Below are 25,996 nucleotides of genomic sequence, written 5' to 3' on the forward strand. Positions count from 1 at the left end.
GCAGATTGTAATATTTTAACGGACGCTACGGACAAGAGATCCCTTATGGGGGTATTAGTGGGTTCCTCAAGCCAAATTGACTTTAGGTCTGCGTGGTCAAATATATTTGGGCTGACAATATTAATTTTAGCTAATGTAATTGCAAGCATAAGGTTCTGTAGTTCCATCATTAGCATTCTATTTCTAGCAAGGAGGTTTCATATAAATGGCCTGTGTCAATTTGTTTATTTTTTGTAACCGTGAGGATTTGATTTACTGTGGCGGTCAATTGATTGATTTTACTTTTAACTTTAGTGTTAATTTCCACCTGTCTTTTGTTTGCGTTTATTAGCTGCATTTCCGTAAATCTTGTCTTTTCCATATCACCGGCATCCGGTGTTCCTGCTACTTTTTTTTTTTTTTTATGGTTTATTGAACACGCCACACAAGGATGGACCTTGTTTTCGTGTATTGACGAATTATTTCTAAAGATCCCAAAAAAAAGCGGGTAACGGGTGCTCCATTCTTGAGCAAATCAGGTGTGGTCATAGCCGGTCAAAAGTTAATCAAGATGTGTTATTACAGAAGGCGACCGTGTCTGTCACGGCCGAGAATCCATAAGTCTGCCGGGTGTCGTCTGCGGAGACGCCGTCGACCCAGTGGTGTTGCAAGATGTCTTGCCAGACAGTTTGCATGTGTGAGCAAACGCTCCCGGTATCGACTTGAGGATTTGCAAATCGTCTCTGTTACCGTCGGCACTCCCGTGTCCTGGAACATAACTCGGTTTTCTACATAATGGTGCCACTTCACCCCTAGCTTTCCTCCTGAGAGCCTTTGTAATGCATGTTTGCACCCTTTTTAGTGACGAATCACAGGCCGTGCCCCAGCAAGTGATTCCCCAGTTTAAGGTTGGGAGGACAATGGCCTTAAAAAGCCCCACCTTAGCTTCAAGGGATAGGCCGCTGCCTGGACGAAGGAGCCAGTCCATTTTGTCAAGTTTTGTTCTTGCTGATCCACAAACTCGATCAATTTGTCCCTTCCAACAAAGGCAACGGTCTAAGGTAACTCCGAGGTACGTCACCTTATCTTCGTGCTTGAGCCTATTCCCATCAATGTAAAGGCTACGCGATCGGCCAGGGCGGAGAGCAAAAGTGGCATGTTGCGTTTTGTCAACATTAAGCGCAATGTTCCATCGAGAGGCCCAGCACTCAAATTCGTCTAAGAATGTCTGGACACGTCGGGACGCAGACGTAGTGGTGCTACCAGCTGCAAGAAATGCAGTGTCATCTGCATATGTGGCCGGGAGTGTACCACGAGCAACTGGGTTTGGAAGATCCGAAGTGTAAATTGTATACAGGACCGGGCCAAGGACGCTTCCCTGCGGGACACCAGCACGAATTGGGCGAAGTCCAGAACGGTGTCCACGAATGTCTACAGCAAACTCCCTTTTATCTAAAAACGATACAACGAGATTCCAGAGCCTTTCAGGCAAAAGCGGCATTAGCTTGTAGAACAGTCCTTCGTGCCAAACCCTGTCAAAGGCCTGTCGAACATCGAGAAAAACGGCTGAGCAGTATTTGTGGTCTTCGAAAGCCCCCAGGACATGGTTAATTACTCTGTGCACTTGTTCGATAGCACTATGGCGACTACGGAAACCAAACTGGTGGTTCGGAAGTGCGTCTTCAAAGGCGTCAATAGCTAGAAGTCTACCAAGCATGATCCGCTCAAAAATCTTGGAGAAAGTGGACAGCAAACTAATCGGCCTATAAGATTCTTGGCAACATGGGTCTTTTCCTTTTTTTGCCACCATTGTAACTAATGCTCGTTTCCAAGGTGATGGAAAATAACCAAGGTCCAGGCAAGCATTAAAGAGGAGACAGAGCTGTGCAATGACAGAGCTAGGCAGAGCCTTTGCTACTTTTCCATCAATCGCGTCCATGCCAGGAGCTTTAGTAGTAACCAGTCGCTTTATATGACCACGTACTTCATCTACGTCTTTTTGGACGGACAGTAACAGGAGGACCAAATGAAAGTCCTAGCCTAGAGATTGTTGTCTGGACTTCATCGCTTGTTGCAAATTCAAATGGAGTAAAGCGATTTTCAAGATCATCAGCAAATACTTCAGCAATCTCGGAATCACTGTGGGCCCAAGTCCCATCACCACGTTTAAGGGAAAACCTCTGAAGCGGCTGTCTTTTAAGGTTGCGGGTGCATTTCCAGAGCGCAAATCCGTGATTCTGGTTAGGATCAATTGCACTGAGCTTGTCTATAAAAAATTCTGACTTGGCCGAACGGAGGACTTTCCTTAGCTCTGATACAGTAGCCTTCCACCTTGCCATATCGATGGTATGCCTCGTCCTCATCCAGACACGGCGAAGTGCATGACCTTTTCTGGCCAAGGCAGCAATTTCTGGCTTTGAATAAGCCCAAGATGGAGGAGGAATAGGTATACTTCTAGGAGGAGGGGCAGCTTGATGGATCTGTTCAACTAAGACCTCAGCAAAGGAATCTACGTCGTCCACAGAAAGAAGAGAAGGTTGCTCCTGAGTCAGAGCAGTAAGTTGCGCACTGAATCTTTTAAGATCCGAGCACCGGGGAAGAAGCCTGGATTTGGTGACGATCGTATAGGCAGCCACGCAAAAATATATCAGGAGCGGAATATGATCAGAGGAAAGTCCCGGGCACTCTGAGATTGTAAGGTGGTTGCACGGGATGCCTTTGTACACAGCAAAATCAATGGCCGTCGGGAGGTGGTCATTGATCCAAGGAAAATGAGTGGGTCCGCCAGTAGCCAAAATCTGCATATTTGAGTCAGCAATAACTGACATCAGGGTGTTTCCCCGAGGGCATGATCGCCTGCACCCCCAGAAACTGTGGTGCGCATTCCAATCCCCTCCAATGAGAAAGCGGCTACCTACAGAGCCAAACAGACGCAGATATTCCTCAGTCGTCCAAGAAAGGCGGTGACCAGGTGGACAGTAGACAGCACCAAATGAAATTCTGCCAAACCCAGTGACCAAACTTATGGCAACTGCTTGCAGGTGAGGCTCCGATATTGTGGCACTTAGGTGATAATCTAAACAGGATTTGATGATGACAGCAGCACCACCACGATGTCGATCATCAGGGTGGTTGGCAGAGTGAACAGCATATCCATTAATGTGGAAGAATGAACGGCTGGTAAAATGTGTCTCTGAGATCAATAAAATGTCAATGTTGCGTTCCTGGAGGAGATGCTCAATCTCGAGTGATTTGCCAACTAAGTTGTTGGCGTTCCAAATAACGATATTTATACCGTAATTAGTCATCGCATTGCGTTGACCCTGATAGATTGGCGTGCTTAGAAATCACGCTCTGTAACATTTGTAGAGTGGTCGTCATTACTGACATCATTTGATCAAAGCGTAACAACAACTTATCAATTGCAGCCGCTTGGGCTATCGCAGCAGCCTCTTGTTGCTTCCTTAATCCATTAATAAATTCCAGAAGCCTGTCCTGAGAAGGTTGTTCAATCAAGAAGGTCTTTTCACTTGGATGTGAATTTGCCGTTGGCGAAGTCCGACTTAAGGATGCAGGAAGACGCGTAGAAAACCAAGCATTTTGAGCCGGGGGCATGGCAGGCTTAAAAGTACGTTTTTCAGTGGGTCTACGCCCTACAGAACCAGTGGGCTTACGTCTTTCAATAGCCTCTAAATAGGCAGGACATCGACGGGAAGACGCACTATGATTAGAACCACAGTTAATGCACTTGAGTTGTTCCTCATTTATGGCCAAGCACCGCTCCTTGTCTTTTGTTTCATGGTCACCAGCGCATCTGGCACACTTTGGCAAGAGTGAACAAAAATTTTTAGAATGTCCAAATTCTTGACATCTGAAACACCTCAAAGGACCCTTTCTCTGAAGCTGCGGTTCTACTTTAACCACCTGGTAGTAAATTGTCTGGATATCATAGACATTTTTGTTGTTTCTAGCTGGTTCCAGCTCCACAAAGAATATATCCCGGTTCGCCTTCCCATTTTCACCAGGGGGGTTGAATACATTCCGAGGGTTGTGTCCCAGAGCTTTCAGTTTTGCAGTGATTTCGGCTATTTCAGTGCAAGCGTGAAGTCCCTTGATGACGACTCGAAAGGCTCGTTCATTTTTAAACTGAAAAGTGCTGACAGGAATTCCATTATCCTTGAAAAGCTTCTGGACTACACGGTAAACATTGCCGTCATCCACAGTAACCCTACAGGAAGATTTACCAGTTGTCTTGAGGCGAAAACCATTGGTCACAGAAGATAGTAATGAAATTAGTTGCCTAAAATCAGTGATTCCCCTCAAAAGGAAGGGTGGCGGACGGGGATCACGTTTCTTGGTTTTAGCTTGAGAAGAGGCATTGCGTGGGGACACCGAATGCAAGTTAGCTTCAACAGGCTCAGACAATCCATGACCAAGTTTAGAGGTGCTGATTGATTCATTATTATGAGTGGAAGTCATTGTATCATCATCATCATCGTCAGACAAAATAGCAAAGCTTTTGTTCTTTCCTAAGTAGGTAGAGCCTTCTTGACTTGAAGAATGTGATTGTATGGTCATGCCAGAGACTGCAGCTATGGTCGCCAACAGGGTTTGGCAGCGATGATTTGTTGATATTACTACCTCCGAGTATGTCAAGATTTCGTCTTTTCCTTAGGTTATTTACCTGAGTAAAGCGTTCATCATCGGCAGCATTTTTACTAATACACTTGGGGGTAAAAATGGTCATAGTCGGGACAGATGAGGTGTCTGAATAATTGGAGTCATCAAATTCATCAGAAGTATCAGAGAGGCACCTATTGGCATCAAAGGCAGTCGCCTTGGCATTCCTAGAGGCATTCATAACAGCTACTTTAGCAACTTCATCTGTATTGACTGGTGGTCGCGTAACTTGGTCCTTAGCAAAGACCGAGTGCTTAGCCACATGAGAGTCAAAATTGGTTTCCCGACAAACTTTCGTCGAGATGGCTTGAAATTAGAAGACATCTTTTTTGGGAACTGCACCAGCATCTGACATTGTACTTGCGTAATGAACTAAGAAAACAAAGAAAAAGAAAGTAAACCGCAGCAGCCGGCCTGCCAACCGAAGGCAAGGCCGGCAAATGTTTTGTTAAGAAAGTCAAAAGAAAAATCGTAAAGACAGAGGAAAACAGAATTTTGTATAAAACTTTACTTTTTTTTTTTTTTTTTAATACGGGAGCTCTGAAATAAACACAACCGGTTAGCCTGACACATAAGTCGAGACTTTCCTGCTACTACCTTTAATATTGATCCCAAAAAATCGAAGCTCCTGGCGACCCTATGGTGCACGCCTAACGATTCCAGTAGGTCTCGCATATGCGCGGTATCTACTTCCAGCAACTTTCTCATGTGCGATTGGGGAAACTTGTCACACATGTTTGTTGTTTCGTCTAGTATTCGTGTGTACTCCGAAAGGTTTGCAGTGTGAGTCGCGTATGCAAATTCTTCCCATACTAATACCTCACCATCAATGATGGGAATGTATTTAGCTCGCGAATAGTCGACAATGTGTGCCGACACCATAGACAGGGATAGTAGGATGATAAGTCCGCACCTGTGGAATGATCCTTGATGTAATAATTTTTTCCAGGAATGTTATTCTAACTTAACAAAAAAAAATAAGTAAACGGTTGCCAAGTGGCTAAAGATGTAAAAAATTAATCCTATTTTAGATTATCTTTGTGGACCACCCTCCCCTTAATGAGGACCGTGGTCCCCAGGTCCGCTTCAACGGCTTTCTCCTCACACAGCGGTGTGAGTTTATTGCCAAGTCTTCGGTTTGTTTTGACCAAGACTTTTTCGCCGACCTCGAATACTCTGTTTTGCCGGGAGGCATTTTTCCTAGTCCTGAGAGTGTTTTGGGCTTGTATTATTTTATTTTGGACTTCCATCTGCGGGTCGTCTGGGTGTGTTTGCACAATGTCGGCTGGTCGTTTGTTAACAACCGAGTGTATCGACTTATTGTATTTGGCGGTGGCCAATAAAATTATCTCCACAGTGTCCGTCATTCCCTTGTCGATTTTGAGGCATCGCGCAAGTTCCACAAGGGTACTATGAAAGCGCTCTACTTGCCCGTTTGAGACGCTGTGGAGGGGCGGTGCATTTGCAATGCTAACGCCAAAATGGCTGTCGAGCATGGCTGAGATAGTGTGTGAATTTAATGATGGTTCATTATCACAGTGGACTACCCTAGCTCTTGGGAAGAAATTCATAATTTGTAGTAGAGCCGGTTTGAGGTCTTTAATTGTCCTTGAGTGGACATGTTGCACGACGGCAAACTTCGAAAACTTGTCGATGCAAGTAAGGAAGTATTTTTTATCTGTAGAGAAAATGTCAATATCTAACATTTCTCCTACATGAGAGGGGATACGTGTCTCGCCGAGCTCCTGTTTCTTTGGGTGCCTGTCGTACTTGGCTCTCTCGCAAGTCCTGCAATTCGCTACGATTTCGGTAGCTAATTTGGCCATTTTTGGAAAGTAGTACTCGGAGAGTACCTGCTGGGATGACCTGTGGGCCCTGTTGCGTTCGACGGTGAGGATTTCCCGTCTTTCGCTGACTGCAAAAATGTCTGTTACACGAAAATTTTGTGGCCGGAAACTGCCGAACCAGTTCGTCCTGTACCATTGCCAACGTGTGCAAGTCGCAATAGATAGCGTTTAGGAACGATTACATCTGCGAGCTCATCAAGTAAACTCTCTATGCAGGAAAAATTAATCGCATGCCGTCTCTTGTTACCAAAAAGGACGAAGCTGCGTTTTGACGGGAAGCGTGCCTCCTCCAAGATTATTTGGTTTTGGAAGCAATTTAATGGCTTTTCCGTCGTCTCGATTGTGTGGTTCAGGGAGAGTTCGCTGTGTATAGTGGCCGCGCACGATTCAGCTTCTTGCTCCTCCATGACATTAAGTTGTTGTCGCGAGAGTGCGTCGGCAACTAGATTTTCCTTACCGGGTTTGTAAAATATTCGCGCTCCGGATTCGTCAATGCGCGCTTTCCATCTTTTAATCTTTGCATTCGGATTGGATTCCGATACTGCAAAGGTTAATGGCTGATGGTCGGTGAAGATGTTTATATCTTTGACCGCGTATAAATAGTGCCTTAGTTTGGCCAGTGCCCAAATTATGGCTAATAGCTCCCTTTCGTTGGTAGCATAGTTAACCTCTCTGTCCTTCAATGTCCTTGAGATCATTGTAATCGGACGTCCCTCTTGGGACAGCACTGCACCAATGCCATAGGCCGAGGCATCTGTCGTTAGATCGAATGCCTTTTTATAATCGGGGTATCTCAGCATGAAATCGTCAGACGCCAAGATATTTCGAAGCTTCTGAAACGATTGTTTTTGCGCTTCAGAGAACTGTACCGGAATGTTTCGTGACCTGTGTCTACTAACTGTTCCGTTTTCCCCTTTTAAGATTTCCGAGATAGGTCTTGCTATTGCCGCAAAATCCCTAAATCGGTAGTAGCTAGCCAGGCCCAGAAATAACCGTACCTCGAATACATTCTTGGACTCCGGAAATTCCTTGATGGCCTTTACTTTCTCTGGGTCAGTGGTAGCACCATTACAATGGACTATAAACCCAAGAAAACTGACACTTTTCTTAAAAAAGCTCGACTTTTCTACCGACACTCTCATGTTTGACTCGTACAGGCTCTTTAGAACCCAATCTACGTGTTTAACGTGAGAGTTTTCGTCCTCCGAGAATATTATTACGTCGTCAACGTAAGCATAGCAAAATTTACCTATTTGCTCTCGTAGGATGTCATCTAAGGTCCTCTGAAAAATGCTGGCTGCATTTTTGAGACCAAACGGACCTTTTAAACTCATATTTACCCCCATTTACTGAGAACGAGGTTTTTTCTCTGTCTCGTTCCGCGAGCGTAATCTGGTGATAGCCAGACTTAAGGTCCAGCGTTGAGAAATACCTCGCTTTGCCGAGATTTCCCAATATCATTGAAATATTTGGCATGGGGTACTTATCGGACACGGTCCTTTCATTTAATTTGCGAAAGTCGATGACTAGCCGCATTTTCTTATTTCCGGTTTCGTCGGTCCCTTTTTTGTCTATCACCCATATTGGGTTGTTGTAGGGGGATGCCGACTTTTGAATTATTCCATTTCTTAGCAGATCCTGAATTTCGTTGTTGACAAAATCCGCTGCTCCCATGGGGTACGGGTACAATTTTGCGTATATGGGCTCCTCGTTAACTGTTCTGATGGTAGCTACCACCGAAGTGTTGTAAGGTAAAGCCTCGTTAGGGTCTGCAAAGGCCTTTCTCCGGGTCCTTAGCATCTCTAAAAACGCATTCTTTGCCAAAGGCGGTGCATCTGAACAATCCACGCTGGTGAAATTGACGTCAGTGCACTTGTGGAAATCGATCTGCTCTACCTCGGTGCCCCATTTTAGGTGACCGGAGGATAGGCAGAGTGATGCCCCCGCCTGTTTTAACAGGTCAAGGCCGATTATTCCGTCGAAGGAAGACAAGTCGGGTAGTATAAAGAACGTAGCCTTTAAATTAAACATTGATACGAAGCATTTCTTCATAACTTTGGTAGTGCCATGGATTGAATGTATTGGGAATGGGGATTCTACGGGGCGAACGCCTTTCAACCCTTTGTGAGGTCGGATGAAATTTTTTGACGCGCCCGTGTCGATAAGAAACCTCATATCGGTCCCCGCTACTCTTCGTCTGATGACGGGCAGCAGGGATCTTCCCCTAAAAAATTAATGACATCAGAAGCTGTGCTGGCGTTTATTTCCTACACCCTGGGTGACGTGATTTAACCTTTGCTGTTGCTTTGCTTTGGTTCGGTCGGACGTGGCAGGTCTCCGCTTTTGGTAGGCTTGCGTTTGAACGGGTGGAATTATTTTTGAAAGTGAAGGATCAATGTCCATAGGTTCTGAACTGTAACTTCTGTTTTGGAAGTTATTATTGCGCTGATCGGAATGGATTTGCGCCTTAGTCTGTCTAGAAAAGTGCGGGTTTTTGCCGCCATCTATTTGAGAGTCCGCCGGCTGATGGTTTTTTACCTGTTGCCGATTTTGTGTTTTTTCGCTTATTTTGCGATCTTCTTGGCTTTTTGCAAAGGTTGCCGCGAAGTTGTACCTTTCATGGTTGGACTCAACCTCCTGTGCTAGGGCCAGGGCCGTCGGCAAATCTTTAGGTTTTGCCGCAAAGAGCACGTCTGTGAGATTTCGCCTAAGTCCTGATATGAATACTCTCAGAGCTTTTGCCATACCCGAATCATGTGACATAATGCACCTTATTTGTTAACAAAGTGAGTTTTTTCTCTACTTCGTCATAATAGTTTAGCAGAGTTAGGCCCCCTTGCCTTAAAGTTCCTAACTCCTGTTCGATGACGTGCATCGGTCGTTAGTCACTGTACGTGAAATCAAGGCGACTTATTATCGCGTCAAAATTCAGAACTGTGCCAAACGAGGACAACACCGCATCGGCAGGGCCCCTGACCTTGCTTCTGATAATGATAACTGCCTGGTAGTGGCGTGAGCTACCATTATATCGTCTAAAAATATGATAAGCGGCGACGGCCGCTTGTCTCCATGAAACGTATGAATCTTGTGCCCCTGAAAATTCTGGCAGGCACTTGACGGCATCCAATGGCTCGTCACATCGAACATTGTCATTAATCTCTATAGCTTCATATGTTGTAATATGTTTGGGCTGGCTTCGGTTGTACCCTAACTTCAGCCACTTGAGCAGCGAGCAGCTCGATCATCTGCCGCAGCTCCAGCTCTCTTTGGTGATTTTGCGAGGCCTGCTCTGCCAGCGCTCTGCCGACGGCAGCGTCAATCAAGCCCCTAAGCTGGTCGGGATCCATTTGTACTGGGGGTAGAGGGGCTTGCGTTTTACTGTAAGGCTGTGACTGTGACCGCTCTCTTCGCTCTCGGATTCGGAGTCGCTAGAAAAAACTTTTTTGTTCCTATACTGACGGAAGGCGTCGTTCATGAGAGCGACTGAGAGCACTCTTACAACTAAACGTTTGCATAAGCAGTTCCCAAAAGAAAAGAATGCAGCAAAAACAAAGACAAAGTCAGGCGGCCGTTTCGTATTACTGCGTGGCCCGAACAGAAAGACACAGAAAAAAAAAACAACCACAATAAATCAAATTTAAAGTTAAAAGGCTGATTTCCACTAATTGTGTTTGATTTTCTATTTGTTGGTTAGTACGTTATACTTGCAGTGTATTTTTTATTTATTACTTTTTATTTTTTAAACACGGCGATTAATATTTTTCGTATTTGTCGCATAAAATATTTGCAGATAAAAACTTGGGACACGTAAAAGACTGGGAATTTTTGCAGACTAAAAGTTAAATAGCCGGAGGAGTCCACTTACATTTTTTGTGAAATGGTTTTCCTATCCTAGTTTCCCTCTTAGGTCCGAATTTATGCGGGTGGGTTTTCCGCGAGCTGGGCGCCAATTAGTATTTTACTCCGTAGAGGTTCCCTCGCAGCCGTCTCCGTGAAGGTAGCCGGTTGGCTGTTGTCATCCGTCGATAAATTAGGAAGAATAGGGTGGAAGGGTGACTGCCCTTCTTTACCTGCTGGCCTAGAGACTCAGTCAGTGTGAAATAATAAGATCTTTAACGGCGGTTGCTGGAGTTAAATATTATTAGAGCTGGTGCTCTTTATTCAAGGCTTTGATATAAACTGAATTGAAAAGAAACTTAAAGCTAACAAAAGACTCACAGCGGCCACGCAAATATGCAGTGCTTGCCGTCTGTGCACGAGCATCCGGGCTAAATGCTGGATCAGCAGTTTCGGCCGAAGCCAAATAACAACAAAAGTCAGCGGCTGGTCCATTGACTTTTGCTGGTTTATGTTGACTTGTTAACTTGTACATATCTTAAACATAAAATAAGCGCATAGGCTTACCTTAAGGTGTTTGTGCAGATTTATCATCGAATTTGATTGTTTTATTGAGACACAACACGCACTTGCAGTCCGGCTTAAAAAATGTGCCATTTAATATTACTGGCAACACTTTATAAATTTATATTTTCTTTTTCGGCCATGTCTGTCGCGCGGAGTCAAATTATTTTGTGCATATTGCAATGCAAAGGTTACTTCCCAAAACAGACATGAGAATGGCTTAGTTTAGTGGTACCTTTCACCTTACCTAGGTATAAAAATAATTGGGTATTTTTTACCTAACCAGATTTTTATACACCTTCAGAATTATTAATGTACTTACATAGGTATTGAACAATGCTCTGATTTAAAATAGCCAAATCTGACTGCGACACAGAATTAGCTAAGTCCACCACATCTACACGTCATGGTACACGTACGTTTCGTTTCGAAATTGTAATAGTCGGAACGCAGAATTAAAAGTCAGTGGAACTAAGCCATTTGTGAAGTAACCTTTGCATTGCAATATGCACAAAACAATTTGACTCCGCGCGACAGACATGGCCGAAAAAGAATATATAAATGTATAAAGTAATATTAAATGGCACATTTTTTAAGCCGGACAATCAAATTCGATGATAAATCTGCACAAACACCTTTAGGTGAGCTTATGCGCTGTTTTTATGTGTAAGACATGTACATATTTGAGAAAGAAAATATGACTAAGGGTAAAATCGCAGTTTTATTGTATATTATATTGTGCACTAATGTATGTACGTATCACCACATCAATTTATTTATGAAACCCAAGTGCATTTGGCGCTCAACAAGGCCGTATGTACGTTAACATGCATGTATAGTCAAAAGTTTCTACATATGTACGGAATTTTTGCGCGCGAAATACACATTTCCTCATGTTCATCTTAAGAAAAAAGTGTATTTGGCGCGCAAAAATGCCGTATGAATACAGCATATACAAATGAACAATATATAGTCAAAAGTTTCTACATACTGAATTTTTGCGCGCCGAAATATGTACAAGGGGGTTCCATAAATACATTAATACACGTAAAACTCTGCATACATTTATGCATGCCGTGCAATTAAGCCCATATTTTTAAATAATTTGACTTAATTTAAAAAATCTTCAACAAACTTAGGGGGTTCATCCAAGCAGTTACACGGAGTAAGAGGCCATGAAAGCTAAGAAAACTAAAACTAATATGGAACTTTCTAAGGAAAATTCAAAATCGTTTTTCGGTTCCCTGAGTTCAGCCCAGGTATTTACATTAATGACAAAATTTAATAACTCAATATATAATATAATAATGTGTGTTTATTTAAATATTTGCAGATCAATCAGAAAGTGTGCCACTACATCGTGGGGGAGATTTTACCAAAATCTCACGTTGAGCATTACACAAATTTAACAGCTTAACATAAATATAAACGCATTTTGGATGTATTCCTAAAATGCAATAAAGTTCTGCCCAGCTCTGCGCCAGTTGAAATATTTTTTAGTTGTGAACCCCAATACGAAACAAGCTGGGGGACGAGTTTTTCGAAAAATTAGTTATGTTAAAAAATGAAAACATTTAAATTTTGATTGTTATATGAAAATGAAAAGATAATGTTATTTTTAAGAGGACTAAAACCTGAAACCTAGTCTTATTTTAAGTTGAATTGATTCGCCAATGTAATAAATCAAACAAACAAATAAATAAAACAAAAAAATCATAAAAATTAAAAAAAAACAATATTTGTATCATTTACATTTACCTAGGTACTGGGAAAATGAAGTACCTTTACCGTACCTAGGTATTTATTTTTGCCAAAGAGCTTTTACCTTAAGCCTAGTATCCTGATCGACGAAAACCGTACGCCAGTCATGAGAGAGAGTGAGAGGCAAACAGCTGGCGTTCACTTTTCGTCGGGCCTTTTTTTCACGTCGGTCTCCTGATCGACGAAAAAAATACCAGAAAATTCCATAGCGTTGCCAGTCTGCGGAAACGTGAACCCTAGCGAAAAGATTAAAAAATTTAATCTTTTGGCGTGCGCTTCTCACTGAACATTATAAGAAATGGAGGGAAAAACTCAAAAAACTCACAAAAGTCGATTGCAGGTGTTTACATGTGAGGACAAAATAACATTAATTCTATCTGGGGTGCCTCTTGTCAGAGCAAAATGTTTTTTAGGTCCAGAATGTTCGAAAAAACACAATAAAAGTGCAGCTATGAACTTTAAATTAGCAAATAAATATCAGTAAATTAAAAAAAACAACTGTTAAATTTAAATTGTATTGTTTTTTAATTTCTTTGTACAGCGGCAGACTTGTTTTGCCAAGGTAGTTGATAATATCTTTTAAAGGCTCTTTCCCGCAAATACGATATTTGAATTTTAACTGCTTGTCAACAAATCCAGCTGATTGACAGTACGACCGCAGCACGCTTAAATCTGATAACCTCTCAAACTTTTGGTCACACTGGAAAGATTAAAGTTTTTACGCTAGCGTAATCGTTTGTCGATCTGGATACTAGGCTTTACCTAGGTAAAAAAACAGTACCTTTCCCAACACTGGTTATACGTAGCCTGTTCGCGAGTGGGAAAGCCGTCATCATTATTTATTTTTGCACCGGATAACAAAAAAAAAATATTGAATATCACATCGCTCTCCACTGATTTCGAGTCATACAAATTTTTTTTGAAATTTGAATTACCAGTGTTTTATTATGACTCCGGGGATATATGAAGTCGTGAAATTGGGGCGAGACAAAGTTCGCCGGGTGCTCTAGTATACATATATTTTTTTTAGGGAAGTATGGTTGTTTCATTGTTTGATTCTAATAAGTTTAATTTTTCCTAATAATGTAATTCTTCAGTTTCCCGTTATATTTTATTATACATTGCTTATGTCAATAACTGCTCCTATCTTTCTTAGTAAAGAAAGTATTAAGAAATACTCTGGAGCCTGACGAAAAGCCTCTACCATCGTTGGACGGATGGTCCATAAGGTTTTGCCGTTCCGAAAATTCCCAGTTAGTTCCCCATCCAAATTTGACGGACATTTTATGCGATAGTTAGGCGATGTTTTTTCTTATTCTGGATAGTGAAAATTAAAACATTCAATACGAAAACGAAAACAATAATGATAGGGAACATTTGAAAATGGAAGGTGCCAAATCAATAAATGCAAGTTTATCTTGTTATAATTCATGAATTATTACTTCGTCCGTGTGGCAGCTTTAAGAGTATGTCCCCAAACTTATATTTGTGGTTAACAATTAGCTAATAAAATATATTTATTGCACAGACTAGGGAATACTTATTGAAGGTCTTAGATGAGGACCCGAAGCACATACACCATCCGATAACAGCTGATTTGAACAGCTGTGGGTCATCATTCTAGCCTGTTGCATTTTACACAAGTTTTAAAATAAGAACAACAGTGATATAAATGATTGGTAACAGACTGCAAGAGATCTACGCGAACAACCAAACCGAACTTATATGTCTTCAGATTTTTGCCAGTCTGCAGAAAAAATTTGAAGCGCTATTGCCCAATATTGTCTAAATGGTAACAAATCAAGTTCATTGTATATAAATGTTTGTTTTTTGTTTTATTACAATTTCATATTTTATTTTGTTTTTAATGTTAAGGATGGCAGACAGCCAAGTTTTATTCAATGAGATGATCTCGCTCTGCGCTCGCTGCTCCTTCAGCCTTTCTCGAGCGCTATCTCCACAAGCTCGGCCTTGTTGCCCACCTTTTCGCGCTTTGCGGGGGTCGCAGAGCTGCTTGAGCGTTGACTTCCGCCGCAGAGGCTTCCATGTCATTGGGGTCCACATCTAATACCTTCAAAACGTATTGCCTAGTTCCTGCAATCAATATATTTTATTATTTAATTGTAATCCACAAATAAAAATCTGGGACATACTCTCGTTCTCCAAGGTGTTCTGCTCCATGTTGTGAGACGAGATGCGCCTATGAAAGAGTGGAGCAACTCTTAATGCTGCCACATGGATGGAGCATTAATTAATTAATTATTACAAGTATAAACAGAATATATAGATTTGGCGCCTTCCTTTTTCAAAATTTACCCGCAACTATTTTTTAAATTTTCGTAGTGATTTTCACTGTTAAAAAGAAGAACTGAGTTGGACCGAAAAAACATCGCCTAACTATCGCATAAAAAAGTCCATCAAATTTGGATGGGGAACTAACTAGAAATTTTCGGAACGGCAAAACCTTATGGACCATCCGTTCAACGAAATTAAGTTAAGGCCGCCAGTTTTCAAAAATAATAATAAACGTTTAAATTATACATCTTATCATTGCCGAGAATACAAGCCGTACAGAGTTGCCAGGTAAGGATACATATACGAATGTAAATGCATTAGTATTGAGTTCTTTAAAAAAACTCCTTTGCCGTGAAATTTGATTCCACGTCAAATAAGACTCCACCTCCCCGTCTGGAGGGACAGTCAAACTTATACATATGTATATTGTCTATTTACCTAGAATAACTTGTAGTTTTTATTGTGTTCTGTCTTGGACATCACCAACAGTATAGATTATTTTCGAAAACTGGCGGCCTTAACTTTATAAAATATACGGACCTTCTTCCACCCTATTCTTCCTAATTTAACGACGGATGACAACAGCCAACCGGCTACCTTCACGGAGACGGCTGCGAGGGAACCTCTACGGAGTAAAATACTAATTTACATATTTGAGAATGAAAATATGACTAAGGGTAAAATCGCAGTTTTATTGTATATTATATTGTGCACTAATGTATGTACGTATCACCACATCAATTTATTTATGAAACCCAAGTGCATTTGGCGCTCAACAAGGCCGTATGTACGTTAACATGCATGTATAGTCAAAAGTTTCTACATATGTACGGAATTTTTGCGCGCCAAATACACATTTCCTCATGTTCATCTTAAGAAAAAAGTGTATTTGGCGCGCAAAAATGCCGTATGAATACAGCATATACAAATGAACAATATATAGTCAAAAGTTTCTACATACTGAATTTTTGCGCGCCGAAATATGTACAAGGGGGTTCCATAAATACATTAATGCACGTAAAACTCTGCATACATTTATGCATGCCGTGTGTTTTAAAAATGTATACACACAATTAAGCCCATATTTTTAAATAATTTGACTTAATTTAAAAAATCTTCAACAAACTTAGGGGGTTCATCCAAGCAGTTACACGGAGTAAGAGGCCATGAAAGCTAAGAAAACTAAATCTAATATGGAACTTTCTAAGGAAAATTCAAAATCGTTTTTCGGTTCCCAGGTAATAATGTGTGTTTATTTAAATATTTGCATATCAATCAGAAAGTGTGCAACTACATCGTGGGGGAAATTTTACCAAAATCTCACGTTGAGCATTACACAAATTTAACAGCGTAACATAAGTATAAACGCATTTTGGATGTATTCCTAAAATGCAATAAAGTTCTGCCCAGCTCTGCGCCAGTTGAAATATTTTATGTTGTGGAGGTCAAATTGTAACCCCAATACGAAACAAGCTGGGGGACGAGTTTTTCGAAGAGGAAAAACCTGAAACCTAGTCTTATTTTAATTTGAATTGATTCGCCAATGTAATAAAACAAACAAACAAATAAATAAAACAAAAAAAATTAATAACAAGAAAGGAAAGCTAACTTCGGGCGGAGCCGAAGTTGAAATACCCTTGCAGAATATTCTGCAAATTATATTCTCCAAAATTATTCATATGATGCATTCTTAATACTCATAAAAAATCCCAACTTCCTAACTTTAAAAACACAAAAGTTATGGCATTTCCGATCAATCAGTTATATAGCAGCTATAGGATATAGTCGGCCGATCCTTATGAAATTTGGTACGTCGGATTGATTGGCCAAATATAAAACCCATAGAAAGTCCCAACTTCCTAACTTAACAAACAGCAGAGTTATGGCATTTCCGATCAATCAGTTATATGGCAGCTATAGGATATAGTCGGCCGATCCCGGCCGTTCCGACTTATATACTGCGTGCAAAGGAAAGAAGGGTGTGTGCAAAGTTTCAATTCGATATCTTTAAAACTGAGAGACTAGTTCGCGTAGAAACAGACAGACGGACAGACGGACATGGCTATATCAACTCAGGAGGTGATCCTGATCAAGAATATATATACTTTATAGGGTCGGAGATGTCTCCTTCACTGCGTGGCACACTTTTGACCAAAATTATAATACCCTCTGCAAGGGTATAAAAACAATATTTTTATCGTTTACCTTTACCTAGGTACTGGGAAAATGAAGTATCTTCACCTTATCTAGGTATTTATTTTTGCCAAAAAGCTTTTACCTTACCTAAGTAAAAACAAGAGAGAACGCTATAGTCGAGTGCCTCGACTATTAGATACCCGTTACTCACCTAAAAAAGTTCAAATTATCAATTTGAATTCGGAGATCTCTTTTTGCTGGCAGCTTTACAGCATGAGCATTAGCACCAGCGATGCTTTAGTGCAGGCAGCTTTTGTCCTGCACCAGCAGCTGTGTTTATGTTTATGTTTTTGAGTGCAATAAATTGACTAGAAATATTAAACATACATACTTATATTGGCTAAACACATACATTCTTAAATAGTATTAGTATTAATTGTTTGCACAACACGAGTAACGGGTATAACGAATAGCTTTCTTTGAAAGGAGTTATCTTTGCCGGGCAATTGCAACTGTGTACAATGTAAATACATACATATGCTTACATACATACACACATACGACATTGTTTGACTCAGACCTCCACTTTGGTTAACTTGATTTGATTTGCATAGTTCTTGGGATATAGTTCGGTATTGACAAATGAAAAAAAACAAATGACAATTTCCTTTAATAGAAATCCTTATCGAGAATTTTTTTTTTTTTTTAACATTTGCATTTTATTTATTGGATCTTCTCTGAATTGAGACTAACAATAAGTATATAGAATCTTAAATTAAAAAGCTATCTGACAGTCAAGGTGACTGGCGCGAAAATTTAGGGGCTCTAATAACTATTGCTGAGCTGGAAGGTCATTGCGTTGCAATCGGGTCCGGATGGAAGCCCTGGCTAGGCCCCTGGCGAGCTGGTTTGGATGAGATGTTAGTTTGGTGTGGTAGGACGCTTTTTGTTTTGATATTTCATCTTTTACGGGTAGAATGCCAAGATCTCTGTGGATGCTGTCGTTCCGAACATACCAAGGTGCCCCAGTGATAGTTCTCAGGATTTTTGATTGTGCTCGCTGAATAATGTCGATGTTGCTGCTGCTCGCGTTTCCCCACAATTGGGAGCCGTAGGTCCAGACTGGCTTAAGCGTTGAATTGTAGAGCAGGACCTTTAAGTCCAGGCAGAGGGGGAGCGCGCGTTTAAAAGCCAATGGAGACTGTTTGATTTTAGTTTTAGGTGAATTTTCTTAGCTTCGATATGTCTCCGCCATGTAAGTCTCCTGTCTAGGTGGATGCCAAGGTACGTTACATCGTCAGCTTGTGGAAGTGGCGTGTTATTCAGGGTTAGCGGGGGACACGTTTGTCTGTTAAGAGTAAACGTTATGTGTTTACACTTTTGCGCATTTATTTTTATACGCCAGTCTGATAACCACCTCTCCACTACAACGAGATGATCAGCTAGTAGTGCTGTTGCCTGAGTTGGGCATTTGGACCGACTTATGATCGCGGTATCGTCTGCGAATGTAGAAGTAGTTAGCCGCTCGTTCGTGGGAATATCTGCGGTGTAGAGGAGAAATAGAGTTGGACAAAGGCGCTACCTTGGGGAACTCCAGCCTCTATAGCGTAGTCATCGGATGTTGTGGTGTTGCATCTCACGGCGAAGGCTCTGTTGTAAAGGTACGATTCCAGTATCCTGTGAGTGTTTCCTGGCAGGATCGTTCTGATTTTATGGATAAGGCCATCAAGCCAGACTCGGTCGAAAGCCTGTGCAACGTCAAGGAATACCGCACTGCAGTATTCCCGAAGCTCGAATGCAGTCCTTATTTCTGTTGTTAATCTGTTGACTTGCTCTATTGTTCCATGGCTTTCTCGAAAGCCAAATTGATGTGCTGGAATAACGTTGTGCTCTTTCAGATATGGAATGATGCGCGTCAGAAGGCATTTTTCGAACAGTTTTGACAGACACGAGAGTAAACTTATCGGTCTATACGAAGCTGGTATCGTGTGATCTTTCCCTGGCTTTGGGATCATTATGATTACCGATTTTTTCCATTTTTTTGGGAAATAGCCAAGTCGTGTAATCCCGTTGAAGAGTTTACAAATAACCTCAACTGCACAGTTTGGAAGTTCGATTAACATTTTGGGAGTTATTTGATCACCGCCTGGGGCCTTTTTTGGTTTCAATTGCTCGCTGATTACTTTTGCAATTTCATTTGGTTGAAACAGAATTGGCTCCGTCTCAGATTCAATTCGAATTGACGGCGACGGTAGTGCGAATGAATTAGTTGCAGGGTTTGGCTGAAAAACATTTCGAAGGTGTAAAGCAAATGTACAAGCTCTGTCTTTGTCGCTTCTGGCCCAGCTGCCTGAAGAGTCTCTTATGGGGATTACTGTTTCGGCCGGCGCACTTAGTTTTTGGTGGGCCCTCCACAAGGGATGCTTAGTGCTGGTGGGTGAAAGTTTCTCAATGTACTGGCGTTGTGCTTTTTCTTCTTCTTGCCTTAGAGCCCTGGTAAGTCTGCGACCAGCTTCTTTAAGACTTTGTTTTGAGGATGGCGATCTGCTGGTTTGCCAAGTACGTCTCAAACGTCTTTTCTCCAGAACAAGCTGTTCGATTTCATGGTTAGTTTTGTGTTGGTGTGTGTGCCCATCCCTCCCTTGCGGTGTTGAGACTTTGGCTGCTGCGACGAGTACAGACTCCAGGGCATCGGCGTAGCAGTCGATGTCCTCCTTGATGTTGAGCTGTGGAGTTAGTTCAATGTGGGAACTTACGTACTTTTTGAACTTCAGCCAGTTGGTTCGATGCGACGTCAGCCTGTGAGGGTGCTCGATTAATTCAGGGCTTTGAAGAAGAGTTATTAGCACTGGTGTGTGGTCCGATGATAGATCCAAAAGCGATTTTGCAGATATTAGATTGCGAGAGATGTTTTTTGTCACAGCAAAATCAATTAAATCAGGTAGTTTTCTAGGATCTGTAGGCCAGTATGTAGGGCTGCCTGGTGAAACGTAGTCCACTTTGTTGCATGTTTTAATGAGTGCATTATATAGTTGCCTTCCTTTGGGGGTCACAAGGCGGGATCCCCAGTGCGTGTGCTTGGCGTTGTAATCTCCTGCTGCTATGAATCGCTCTCCAAGCGAATTGTAGAAGTCCATGAATTGGTCTTCGGAGACTGTAAAGCGGGGTGGGCAGTAGACAGCGGCAATGGCAAGGTTGCAGTTGCCCAACTGTAATTTTATCGATGTAGCTTGCAGATGATTTTTAGCAAACCGTTTGTGAAAGTGGTGTTTGACGCGGTCTCTTATTAAGATTCCAGTGCCGCCATGCGCTTTACCATCTGGATGATCTGTGCCATAGAACGTGTATCCCCGTATTTGAAAGTTATATTTGCTGGTGAGATGCGTTTCTGCCAGCAACATAACGTCGATGTGGTTTTCGTTCAGAAATTGAGTTATTTCAGGTTTATGCCGTGAAACACCGTTGGCGTTCCACAGAGTTATTCGAAGGCTAGGCATGATTTATTTGGACTGCTGAGCTGCAAGCATTTGTAGTAAGATATTTTGGTTTTGCATAAGGGCTTGCATGGTGGTTTTCATGAAGGACATAAATTCCATCATATTTTGTTGCAAAGTAATCATCATAGATTCCATGTTACTTTGTGGCTGTCCCATGGCCTGCTGGATGTTATCAACTTTCGGCTCTATGTGAGCTGTGCCTGATCTTAGAGCACTGGCGTAAGAAATTCCGTTGGTGGTAATTGAAGGGCCAAATGATGATCTGGCTGCTTTTGCGAAGAAAACTTCCGGTGTCGTTTGTGATCTCATGTAAGTGTTTTGTGTGTTCAGGGAGCGTGCCGTTGTTGCTCGTTGCATCCGACTTTTCATCGCCTTGTAGACTGGACAGCCTCTGTAGTTAGCTGTGTGGTTTCCTTGGCAGTTTACACACTTTTTAGTGAGAGAGTCTTCCTTGTTGGCAGGGCAGGGTTCGGAGCCGTGGCAGTTTCCACAAGCTACACATACTGACCTGAGGGTGCAGTAAGCCCTGGTATGACCGTATTCCTGGCAGTTTGTGCATTGCACTGGTCCGGTCCGTTTGTGCGGCTCTTCCACTGTGATCCTACGGTGCAGAAGGTACTGCAACTTGTAGATCGGGTGCACTGCGTTTTTTTTCAAAGTTCTGCTGTCTGGCTCCAGCTCGACCTTGAAGAGTGGTTGCGGCTTCTTGTTTTTGTTCATAATGTTTATAACATTTTTTGCCCAAAAACCGTTTTCTTTTAAGGCCTCTGTAATTTCGCAGGGGGTCACATTGGGTTCTATTCCCTTAAGCACAACTTGCAAACCTTTGCAACTTTTCAGCTGGTACGTGTAGTAATTCTTTTTGGCATCGACACTGCTCGGAAATCGTCTTCGGTTTTGGTTTGGATTTTAGTTTCGCTTATATTCCCTTTCATAAGCGGAATAACATGAAAGTTATCTTTTCCGACAAGCTCAACTATTTTGTTGACTAGGGCATTCGAGATCTTCTCCCGAATAAAAATAGGTGGGGGCTTTAGTTTCCTTGGGGATAATTGTTCAGACTCTGTTTCAGGCTCCGCCAGAATGGAAAATCTGTTTTCAACTAAAGGGCCGGGATTTACAGGGCCTTTGCTGGAACGATTTATTTTGGGCTTATTGCCGTCCGAGTTTTTTGGGGGTGTTAGCTTGCGCTTGGAGATATTAATGTAGCGATCCATGCCTGTCTGAATGGCCGAACCCGCTTGCAGAATTGTCACTTCTTCTACCGTAACTTTGTTTTTGCCGTTTGCACCGATTTTTGCACTTGGTTGTGTTGTTGCTTTACCCGCAGCACAAGAAGAGGGTGGAGTCGTTATTGCATTGTTGGCGACAGAGACCGTTGTCGTAGTCGTAGTAGTTTCTGTTGTTGTTGCGCTAGGCGGCAGAAGCTCTGTTGGAGTCTTGCATTGCTCACTCCATGGCGTTCGAGCGGTGAAGAGCAGGGCGGGAGAGCAAGAGTTAGCTCTCTGGTTTTCGGCGGTCAGTAAACTTGCACCTTCAAGCACTTTCGGTTCTAGAGTATTACTCGTCACCGTAAAATAGGCGTTGTTACGGGCCAAAGAGAGACGACGTTTGTCTTGTTCTCTCTGAATTTTTTCACGGGTTTCGTCTTGTTGTTTTTGTCGTTGAGTGCGCTGATCCAGGTTCTTACTCATTTGTTTATAGTTAGTGCGTAAAGATTAATTATTTAATTAATTAAAACTTTAGTTTACGATATGCGATTTGCATCGCGAAACGCAAAACCTCGCGCTTATTTTTTTTTTTTTTTCGAACGTTTTCGACTGATTGGCTAATTGTTTTTCCGGAGCGTTAATAAAACACGTCTGCACGCAGCCGAATTGAGTTTGTTTGTATCGAGAATTAACGTTGACTCTGTTGAGCACCTTGGCCAGCTGTTCCAAAGTCATCCGTTAGATGGCGCTACCATGGGCCATGAAAGGCGGAAATGTAGGCGCTAGCCAGACTTAAGCGTTAATGAGTTTTTGGGCTTTAGAGTGGGCGTGGCAAACTTTTATTAGGCCAATCGATAGGTATTGACGAAACAAATACAATACAATTAAAATTTTCATAATAGCATCAAAACTGTGGCCACAGCTTGTGGCTTGTGGGCGTCAGAGGGGGCGTGGCACCATTTTGAAACAAACTTGCGCTGCGTAGGAGCTCCTTAAATCTACATACAAAATGCCAATCTTCTAGCTTTTATAGTTTCCGAGATCTCAGCGTTCATACGGACAGACAGACGGACAGACGGAGAGACGGACAGACGGACATGGCTAGATCGACTCGGCTAGTGATCCTGAACAAGAATATATATACTTTATAGGGTCAGAAACGCTTCCTTCTACCTGTTACATACTTTTGCACCAATACAATATACCCTTTTACTCTACGAGTAACGGGTATAAAAACAGTGCCTTTCCCAACACTGCTTATAACTCGGATTGTAGCCTGGTTGATGAACAACCTCGGCTCCAAATGACGTCATTTGAAAGCATCCGTCATATTTTTGTGCAAGCTTTTGGAAACTGTTTGATTGGGCTGAATTTGCATATAGTAGCGAATGCAATGGCTCTGGTGGATGAGCCAAAACGGGAAATTTAATATTGCCACCTGCACAGCATAAGCTGGGGATTTCCAATCGAAACTTCAGTGCATTGCAATGCTGACAGACAATGAACCAATAACAACGCAGCTATGATCTTTGTAGTGTGTTTCGGAATTGTATGTGAATGCAGCGCGATTCAAGTTTTCATTTGCGGCTGGTCTTCTTCTACTCACATTTTGTCGGGCTTGAGGTGGTCTTTGTGCAGCGCGAGGCTGTGCAATTCGTGCACGTGCCGATGCATTTATTTCTGCACGTACCTCTTCCGTTCGATTATTGCGGACATTCTGAGAATGTATCGCATTGCGTGAACGCAATGGCAATGTTTCGTTAACTCGATTTTTTACAGTTTTATGTACAACAATGAAGGCATTATTTTTTTCAAAGACTGCTGTTTTAACAGTTTTATGTACAACAATGAATTCATCTCTTGAGCCGATAGCGACTTTTCCGGCAGGGTTTTTCAAAATTTTCTTATGTATTAACCTTCTTCTGGCAATTACAAACAACTGAAAAAAAATTTGAGACAAATCGGCCCAGCCGTTCTCTTGTTTTGCGATGTCGTACATTTTTTGCACCATTTTTATATATATAGATTAGATAGATATTTTAACCATGTTTGGGGTATATAAACCCCGAACACGCCATTAATGTCAATTCCGACACAAACAGTTTGGGACACTCAGTTTTCGAACGCGACGTCAACAATATTTCCTACACAGATGAATCAAACAGTTTGGGACCGTCAGATTCCGACCACGCAGTAGATGTCAAGTCCGACATATACAAAATAAACATTTCAGAAGATGAAAATATAGGTAGCAGCTTCGACAATACTCTCAACATGAATAATTTAGAAAACACTACAAACGAAACATTAATAATCAATTATACAAAAAAATATTAAATACAATACAAAAAGTACACTCAGAAAAAAATACGAATTTTGCATTCCGGACAGATGTTCGATGCGAGATAGACACGATTAATGACAAACCAATTTATTCAAGACACTACCCATATTCACAAGCAGTAAATGGGTTTGTGAATCAGGAAATATGTCGCATGATTAAAGACGAAATCATTAGACCCAGCAAAAGCCCTTATAATTCGCCTATGATTATAGTATCAAAGAAAGGTACTAATGAAGACGGCACCCCCAAACACAGATTCTGCATTGATTTTAGAAAATTAAACATCAAATTCCGGATAGATACCCCATGCAGGATCCGTCAGTTATTTTATCAAACCTAGGAAAGGCTAAATATTTTAGTACCAGAGACTTAGAGTCAGGTTTCCATCAAATCTTGATGAAATAATCAGACGTAGAAAAAACTTAATTTTCCATTAACAACGGAAAATACGAATTCATAAGAATGCCATTCGGGCTTACAAATGCGGCCAGAATATTCCAGAAAGCAATGGACGATATAATTAGATTTTCACACTCCCTCAAAACACATTTGAATGACCTCAATTCGATAATTTACATTTTACACGAAGCCAACATGAAAATACCACTAGAAAAATCCCAGTTTTTACAACGTTATGGAATATCAATTCATTATACAGACCCTAGACATAGCCTATCCAACGGACAAGTTGAAAGAGTTCATTCAACCTTAACAGAAATAGCTCGTTGTATTAAAGACGAGTACCGCTTCCTAGATTATTCTGAAATAATTATAAAGCAGCCAAAAATTACAATTTGACAATTCACTCAGTGACAAACCAAAAACCTTACGACATCTTGTTTAATAAAATAAATCATAGCGACTGAAGAGATGGGGCGTCGCGGGTGTTTGTCGATGGAAGGCAGCTTCGTCGGGCGTTGCGGCTGTTGAACGTAGCCGGGTGGCAAGCTGTGGAATAGATTGGTAAAACACTCGACGATCGCGAGAAAGGAACAAAAAGACTCGGTGAACTTTTTTCGTGTTATAGCGCGGACCGGCCGGGCGATGTATTTCATGAGACAATGAAAGACTAACTTAAACCTAATTAAGCGCTGCGTTTCAAAGCGCAGTGGAGAGATTCCGGGAGCGGGAAGGCGGGAGAGCCTGGAATCGCACGCGTCCAGTGCGGGAGAGCGGGAGAGCCTGGAGTCGCGAGCATCCAGTGCGGGCGAGTGGGCATTCGCTACAAGGGAAGCGCGGGCAGTTTAAAAGAGGGGAGAGCGGCGTAAACATTCCGCCCCCCTTGCAATCGCTAGCGTTTCAAAAGAAAAAAAAACAAGCCCACTCCTGTCGTCTAGGCTTGACTGCAGGCGCCGGACAGGATCCACCCGAATGCCGTCTTCTGGGCCACTGGGAGTCCCTCGTCGACCAGATGGAAGCCCGGTCGGATGACCTTGGCGTAGACATCCGCCCCAGGACTACCGAGATGGTTGCCGGCAAGTAAAAACGTTTGTCGGCCAACGGGAGGTCTCCGTATCTGCCGACCGAAAGCTCTCGGATGGGGGTGCGGATGCGGACGTTCGGCTCCACTTTCAAGACTACCTCTAGCTTGAAGCCGTTGTCGCACTTCGACCGAATTGTCGCCGTGCAGATGCTCTCGTAGCCGACGGTCGTAGTCGGCAAGCGGAATGCGGACGCCAATGATGCGTCGATGCAGCTTGTCGGCGTACACGGGTCAATGAGGGCGGCCGTGTCAAAGGTCTTCAGCCCGGTCTCCAAAGTGACCATGGTCGTCGGCAGGACATTCACGCTGTGCCGTTGAAGGATGGACGCAAGTGACGGAGCCGGTGCCGAGGAGGCTGAGCG

The 25,996-nt window shown here is 42.3% G+C and overlaps 2 long non-coding RNA genes across 4 annotated transcripts; both read left to right on the plus strand.

The window, feature by feature from the left end:
- The first annotated feature begins 11,352 nt into the window (after positions 1–11,352).
- LOC123038106 lies at positions 11,353–12,640 on the plus strand. Of its 3 annotated transcripts, none has more exons than XR_006417773.1 (3): positions 11,353–11,614; positions 12,047–12,166; positions 12,241–12,640. It is a non-coding gene; the product is annotated as an uncharacterized LOC123038106 (long non-coding RNA). The 3 variants fall into 3 exon arrangements; XR_006417772.1 differs by having other exon boundaries at positions 11,370–11,548; positions 12,064–12,166; XR_006417771.1 differs by having other exon boundaries at positions 11,371–11,548.
- Positions 12,641–15,145: 2,505 nt separating this feature from the next.
- Positions 15,146–16,179, plus strand: LOC123038109. The gene is made up of 3 exons (XR_006417786.1): positions 15,146–15,251; positions 15,453–15,640; positions 16,094–16,179. It is a non-coding gene; the product is annotated as an uncharacterized LOC123038109 (long non-coding RNA).
- The last annotated feature ends 9,817 nt before the right edge of the window (positions 16,180–25,996 follow it).

The sequence above is a fragment of the Drosophila rhopaloa genome, unplaced genomic scaffold, assembly GCF_018152115.1.
Source record: "Drosophila rhopaloa isolate 14029-0021.01 unplaced genomic scaffold, ASM1815211v1 contig_80, whole genome shotgun sequence".
Classification (NCBI taxonomy): domain Eukaryota; kingdom Metazoa; phylum Arthropoda; class Insecta; order Diptera; family Drosophilidae; genus Drosophila; species Drosophila rhopaloa.